The sequence below is a fragment of the Camellia sinensis genome, chromosome 7, assembly GCF_055761805.1.
Source record: "Camellia sinensis isolate YWXY chromosome 7, ASM5576180v1, whole genome shotgun sequence".
NCBI lineage: Eukaryota > Viridiplantae > Streptophyta > Magnoliopsida > Ericales > Theaceae > Camellia > Camellia sinensis.
The window spans coordinates 174524417-174532184 of record NC_138967.1 but is presented as its reverse complement, the minus strand read 5'-3'; the positions used below and the strand labels follow the sequence as shown (position 1 = coordinate 174532184).

General features: G+C 40.5%; 1 long non-coding RNA gene across 1 annotated transcript; it reads left to right on the top strand.

Moving 5' to 3' along the window:
* Positions 1-3800: 3800 nt before the first annotated feature.
* On the top strand, positions 3801-7016 carry LOC145795457 (uncharacterized). Its single transcript, XR_014336437.1, has 2 exons — positions 3801-5050; positions 5314-7016. It is a non-coding gene; the product is annotated as an uncharacterized LOC145795457 (long non-coding RNA).
* The last annotated feature ends 752 nt before the right edge of the window (positions 7017-7768 follow it).

Sequence of the window (7768 nt, the reverse complement as noted above, 5' to 3'; positions counted from 1 at the left end):
CTAATATACAATCCTAACATACACAATGCTATGGAATGACGTGCCTCGAAATGCGTGCACACGGGCACGCGAACCGAGAAAATGACGGAATGCTGAAAATGAGAAGCCTCGAAGTGCGTGCATACGGGCACGCAAACCGAGGTGATGACAGAATGAAAATGAGATGCCTCGAAGTACGTGCACACGGGCACGCAAACCGAGGCGATGACAGATACAATGAAAATGAGATGCCTCGAAGTACGTGCACACGGGCACGCAAACCGAGGCGATGCTAAAATGACATGGAAATGACAAATGGGCTTATACCAACATGAGTGAGCCTCAGCCACACTCACATCGGATGCCGTCGGATAAAAAAGGAGTGCCTCGAAATGCGTGCACACGGGCACGCCAACCGAGGCGATGCTAAAATGACATAGAAATGACAAATGGGCTTATACCAACATGAGTGAGCCTCAGCCACACTCACATCGGATGCCGTCGGATAAAAAAAGAGTGTCTCGAAATGCGTGCACACGAGCACGCCAACCGAGGCGATGCTAAAATGACATAGAAATGACAAATGGGCTTATACCAACATGAGTGAGCCTCAGCCACACTCACATCGGATGCCGTCGGATAAAAAAGGAGTGCCTCGAAATGCGTGCACACGGGCACGCAAACCGAGGCGATGATGGAATGCGATGAAACATGGCAAAAATGATATGCAAGCATGCTAATGGAATTTCAGCAACAAAATATGGGGAAAACAGTCCCGAAATGAAGCGAAATGATATGAAATGCAAGGAAATGTCCCGAAATGCAACATTAGGCACCCGAAATGGCCTATAGCCATGCTAAATATGCACAACATGGACATGCAATGCAAAGACAGAAGCTAGACAGCCCCAAGATAAGCACTTTTCCAGTTATAAACATGGCCAAACAGCAAATATAGGTATGGCAAAAATAGCATATAAGAATAGGGGCCAAGATAGGGGTAATGATGCAAGTGGTATAAGCTAAACCCAAACTGAAAAATTTCCTTCTACAACACTGAAGATGGACCAAAAATATGAACATTTACAGTATATGGCAGCCTCAAAATCAGTATACAAATATGCTAAAAATGGGATGCAAAACAAGGCCCAAAAGGTGCTATAACATGAAGTATATAAAATAATCACCAAACAGGAAAAAAGTGTGAATGAAACATGAAGTATAGGCCAAAACAAGGCCACTTTCAGTTCGGACCAAGGTCCAAAAACAGAATCCAAGAGGGCTATCAACTTATGCAAAAATGGGGCCAAATAAGGGATTGAACTACAAGTGATACATGGAGACACCAAACAATGTTGAGCCCTTCTCCAATGTTGAAGAGGGGCTCAAAATAAGCCCTATATCAGTTTACAACATGCTCGAAAATAAATTGCTCATGGGTCAAAAATAGCATGTAAATCTATGACATACAAGATGGTCAATGAAGCAAGTGTATTATGGAGGGCTCAAACAGGGTTGAGCCCTTAATGAGAAGTGAAGATGAGCTCAAAATATGGCCCTTTTCAGTTAGGGCCAGAGCTTGAAACAAAAAGCAAGAGGGGCTTAGAAATGGAACAAGATAAAGGGTCAAAAGGGTAAAAGTGTAACTTACCCTTGAAGATTCGAGAATTTGTTGCTTCTTGGGTTGATTTGCAGCTTCTTTAGCCTTCAAGAATCCTCCCTTGCTGCTGGAAATGAGATGGTGGTGGTAGAGCTTGGTGGTGTAGAAGGAATGAAGGTTAAGAAGTTAGGGTTTTTTGGAGAATTGAGAAGGATGACAATGGAGTTTAGGGTTTGTGCTTGGAGAGGAATTTTTCTAACCCTCAAGAAGAAGACCCTCAGCTGGCTATAAGGTCAAGAAAGGGGTGTAAAAGGGGGGTGAATTGGAGAGCATAACTCTCTCCCAAAATATCCCCCGGATACAGAAAATATCTGGGGGATATTGCCCAACAGCTGGAAAGGATACAGTGAGGAGAATACGGCCGGCCTCATACTTTTTCTGGAGGTGGCCGGCCGGCCACACCCCGTAGCCGGCCGGCTAGGGGTCAAAAGGGTCAACAAGATTCTTTGGCCGGCCAGGTATTGGGGAGGTAGCCCTATGTGTGTACAACACAACCATGTAATTGAAGTTCCAAGAAAGTGGGCCCAAGGGGTTCAACAATGGCTCGGAAAGAGGGGGTCAAAAGGGTCAAGTTGACTTACTGGCCGGCCATGAACTCTTAGGGGCCTCTCAGGTGTGTACATCACAGATATGTGGTTCAAAGTTCAAGAAAAAAGGTCCAAGGGGTTCAACATTAGCCCGGAAGAAAGGGGTCAAAAGGGTCAGGTGACCTTAATGGCCGGCCACCAACTTTTAGTGGCCTCCCAGATGTGTAGATCACAGATATGTGGTTGAAATTTGGCAACACTAGCTCTAAGGTATTCAACATTAGCCCGGAAGTGCGAAAAACGGGCGCCGGGAGGCTCCGGAGGAGAGATAACTGGTTGCTGCAACAATTGTTGGCCTCCCACCCTTCAGTGACCTTCCTCGGGATAAAACAGAGGTACCTGCCAAAAATGAACGAAAACCGTTGCAAAACGAATGTTCCGGGGCCAAAACACGCAGTTTGGGGTCCCGAAAATGGGCTGTTAAGCACCGAAAATGGTATTCGACCTCGAAGTGGGTTTCTCAGCCCCCAGTGTCCCTCAAAAGGGAGAAAATAAGATGTATGCCAAAAATCAGAGCAATAGGAGATGGTTAAGCGGTCCCGAACTGAGGCACACGGCCTGACGGCTCCGAAAACCGGGAACCGGACTCCGAAATGGGCAAAATGGCCTACGGCCACCAAATGTAGCCTACGGACATTGAGAAATGGTCTACGAGACCTCTCCCTCCCTTCAGGAAAAGAAACAGAGAAAACCGAGTCTGGTTCGCAAACCGAGACAAGGCACAGAAAAGGGTTCGGAAGTCCGGAGGCAGGGCTTACGGCCGCGACTCTGAAACTTCTGAACGAGCACATTATGCAACATCACCAAGCGCTCAATCGGTAACGTCTGAGTCTTAAGGCCGGTCAAAAATGGGGTGTCTACAGATAATCCAAATTTGTTCCGACAAAAGTCCAGATCAGCCTAGCAACAGGGCCACTTTTCTCCCTTTTTATTCTAAACATTTTTCTTACATTAGCACTTCTTTTCTCTTTAAAGATCGAACAACTCATCAAAGATAATAATTAAGGGTTCAAATTTTTCACAGAATAATCTTAGAGTATTTTTTGTATGATATTTAATTTTACAAAAATTAAAGGTACAATATCATTTTAACTTTCAGCTCCTAGACCCTAATCTAACAACAATAATTTTTTCACCTTTCAAAAAAATTACATTAAAATTACTTTATAAAAAAAATAAAATAAAATACACTAATGTTGTATCTGGTTGGGAGATTTGAGAAGGGATGTAGAAATGAAAAGATAAGAGTAGGTAAAATATGAATAAAATATACTTACATTTCACCTAATTTCACACACTTTTTCTTTTTCATTTTTCAAATCTCTCTTCAAATCCCCCAACCAAACACAACGTAAGAGATTCCAACTCAATAATTAGAGCCTTTGGGCTAAGGATAAGGAGGGGCCTACTAAATGTGATTGAGGGGTGGAGTTATGTCTTGGGCCAAAGCTGGGCCATTGTCCATTCAATGATGTCGGTTGCAGTCAACCCAGACTATGCACATGGTCACTTCCATAGTTCCGGCTAAAATTCACGGTTACTAAATTGAATTTGTACACATATTTGACTTCGTGTAAATAAAACACAAAATTCAATTGATCCACAACAGTGCTTTTTTTTTTTTTTTTTTTGAACAACCAATAACTGTATAGAAACCGTCAAGGCCAAGAGGAAGTTACATCAGCTCTAAGAATAACAGTAAGAGCTCCAACTGGATTGGTAACCCAATCCAGAGCCAAGCTATTACAAGCATGAGCTTTTGCTAACCAGTTGGTTGCCTGATTGTTTACTTTAGAAGTCCATCGCAACTGCAGAGTTCCTCGAATTCAAAGCTGACGAATATCAAGCATGAAGGCTAGAATCTCCCAAGGTGGAACCTTCTCTAAAACCCCTAGTTTAATGACTTCTTGATTATCACTTTCAATAATGACTGAAAGGAGGTTGCAGGCTTGCGCCAAAAGGGCTACCATGCCCATTGCTTGGGCTTCCGCAGCAAAGGTAGAGGAGAAACTAAAGGAAAAGACTAGGCTATCCACCATTCGACCTTTGGAGTCGCGGTGAATATCAACAGCTGAGGCTTTGTCTCGACTGTTATTAAAGCTTGCATCATAGTTGATTTTGAACTCCCCAACTAGAGGTGGATGCCACCCTGTTCCCCAAGAAGATCTTGTGTGAGAAACTCAACGTTAGGGAAAATATCAGAATTCTAGTTTCGGTCCTCTATCCATGCCTGTGCTATTCTTGTTATAATTAAGGGTGGACTGATTGCGAGATGATTGAAAATGAATTCGTTTCTTGCCTTCTAGATATGCCACCCCGTGAAGAAAATTTTTCTCAGTAAACTACTACTTTTCCTAGCCCTCCTATCTGTCTCCACTCATTGAGCCGTCCATTGCACGATATTGATCACAGTCCTTTTCTCTATTCGAAAATTAAGCATGCTGCCAAACCGCACTACTTTAGTCCATGGGCAATCAAAAAGCATATGTTCTAGTGATTCATCATCCTGCTGTAGATACCCTATTTTTGACTGCCTTTAAGACTTGGGTGTCTTCGATTGATCACCCAATGATGAATTTATACACTGTGCAAATGCTCGATTTCTTCAGTAGGAAGCCTTAGTTTGGAGTCTTAGAAGCCTAAAAACCTTGCACCACTTTTGGACTAAAATAGAATTTTTCCAAGCTTGACCACTCAGAGGTTTGCAGGCCAACTAGTGGCCGGCTGGCCAAAAATGAGTGGCCAGTTGTCCCCCTAGTGGCGGCCGGCCAGTTTTCCAGTAGAACAGATATTTTGCTGCCAATTGTGCCAACTGTTTCCACAGGTACATGCACTGCACCAGCTATTTTTATACAGATATTTCCGAGATAGTAACATATTTTTCTATAAATACTTCACCACCCCGCTTGAAATTAGGTTAAAAAATTTGTGAAGTGCAAATTCTTGAAAATGTTTCTCTTTCTCTCTCTCTCTCTCTCTCTCTCTCTATGTATATATATATATCTTGCAACCTATATACACTCTATCTATACTTCCTAAACCTAATTTTTAGGGTTCCTTACTGAGGTTCTTGAGCTTGAATTTCAGCTCTTGAAGGTGAGAAATTATGGGTTTGTGAATCAAAGTGTTATTCATCTTCAAGAGGTATAACTTCTAACTTCTCTACACTATTTCTTTTCTCTATTTTCTTGTTGTTTTTGGACTGTTTTACCACTGATTTTATGGGTTGAAACTTGTGGCTTAAAGTTATCAAAGGTAGAGGGGTAACCTACCATTCTTTGAACCTTATTTCTCAAGCTTTCGCCTTTGTGTTTCCCATCTATCATTCAACTTTTTCTACTGATTTTCAGAGACTAAAAAAATTGGTTTTGAAGTCCCAAAAGTGGAGGGGTTAGCCACCCCTCCTTATGCTTATTTACTAGCTCAAGTTTTCCATTATTTTAGCTTACTTCTTTGAGCTTTTCCGTGTTGATTCCAGCACTATTTTTGCTCTTTTAGGATTATTTTAGGGTGTTTATTTCATTTATGCTTTGTATAGCAGGCTTGTAGTGTAGTGGTTCTCATAGGTTTAATGATTTAGGCATTAGACACTAACCTATTGAGTTGATAGCATTTATTTCATACTTTTCATACCTGTGTTCACATATAATCACCTTTGCAATCTCCCTTCTTTCTTAACTTTGTATTTCTTTGAGAGTTGTTTCAATCGAGCATTGTTTAAGCTTGAGAAAGAGATCCTTCCATGCTTAATGGTTTAATCTCTTTAGAGGTTCATTACTAAGGTATTACATCTCTTTCATGCCCAAAACAACTTCTTGTTTGACACTCCTCTCCATTTAGTGGACTTACCTATCATTCTTGGACTAAAGTGACTAATAAATGGAAAGGTAATTAAAAGAGGCAATAAACTTGGACTAAAATGGAACAAGATAATAAAATCAAGTTTGGGTTCAATCGGACGTTAGTTGAACCTATTGAGTCTTGAACCGTTTCATACTCTTTAGTGATGATAATGGCTCAAGATTTAAGGTCTACCACTTCCATTGATCAATTCCGTGATAGGGAGGAGGTTTGTGGGTCTTTCATTGTCATTTATTGAGCTTATGTTTCTTGATTCATACACCATTATGCAATAAGTTTGCCTTGATTGATGGTTTGCGAAGGAAGCCTGCTCCTCATTTGATTTGTTTGATGATAAGGAGAGGCAGGGTGGACAAATATCCCCTGAAAATACTCTGTTTGTGCTTTGTTTCTTTTCTGTTGTAGCAGGGGAGAACCCAAAACTAGTGGTCGGCTGTCCACCTCACTGTTCGGTCGACCATTTTTACTGGCCGGCTGGCCATCTCATTTTAGGTCAGCAGTGCCATTTTTATAACAGAACAGAACAGAGGCTGGGGTAAAAATAGTTCAATTTGTTAACTGCACAACAGAACCATTCTAGCAGTAGAACAAAGGCATTTTCGGGTGGAAATTCGCATTCATGCATGAACCATCCCTCGTTTCTCGGGGCTCGTGAAATTATGTTTAATAGTAGTATGTTGTACTTTAAGTAGTAAACTTGTAATAATTTTTTAATAATTAAATTACTTAGTTAATTAATTCTGTATTATAATTAATTAGGTAGTTCAATTCTAATTTGTAATAATTAGCTAGTGTAGTTAATTCATTTTGATATTGTAATAGTTAGTTAATTCGGTAATTAGCTAGGACGTTTATTTGGACCCTCTCGTATGAGAGCAAATTGTAATAATGTGTGTATGTCTTCCAATCCTATTTATTTTTCTCTTTTATTTACTCGCTTATGATGGATAGCATAAAGCATCATGTTTTGAATTAGCATTTTTCATGATTTGCATCCATTTGTCTTGCATACATTGGGTTCATTTGAATACATACTTAACTGTATGCTATCAAATTAATCCACATGCCATGCTAGTAATCGAGCCCAGTAGTTGCATCTTTGCATGTGTTGCATTAGTCATTTGGATTGTTAGGAGCATGCATCTCTTCTAATTATTTTATCTTCTTTGGCTTGCCTTAGAGTACTAGGTGAGTAGCTTTACTTTAGCATATCGCATGCGTGTGATTGTTGCCATATCTAGCATATCCATGAGGCTAAGTGCTTATTTGACATACTTGTTTGAATGCCTGTGGATGAAGGCTAATTTGTTTAAATTGGGATGATTTGATTAATACATATATGAGCTTACTTTTTCAAGTAACACATATACAAAACTCTTTTTAAACAAGTATGAAATCAAAACATTCCAAAGTGGGCGAATTAGTCTATATTTGTGTACATCACTCAGTAAAGATAGCCTAATAATTGGAACAAAAGCATATAATGTAAACAAGAATCACATCATGATTAGTAGGGGACGATTATTGATCGTGTGAGTGGGGTGCTCAATTCATGACCTTCCCCTCTTATACCTAAGTTCTCGAGCCAAGACACTTTGGTGATGATGGATAAATGGCCTTTGGCACGAGTCTCAGATTTCTTAATTTTTTCAAAAACATTTAGGTAGCGACTCTGAAATTT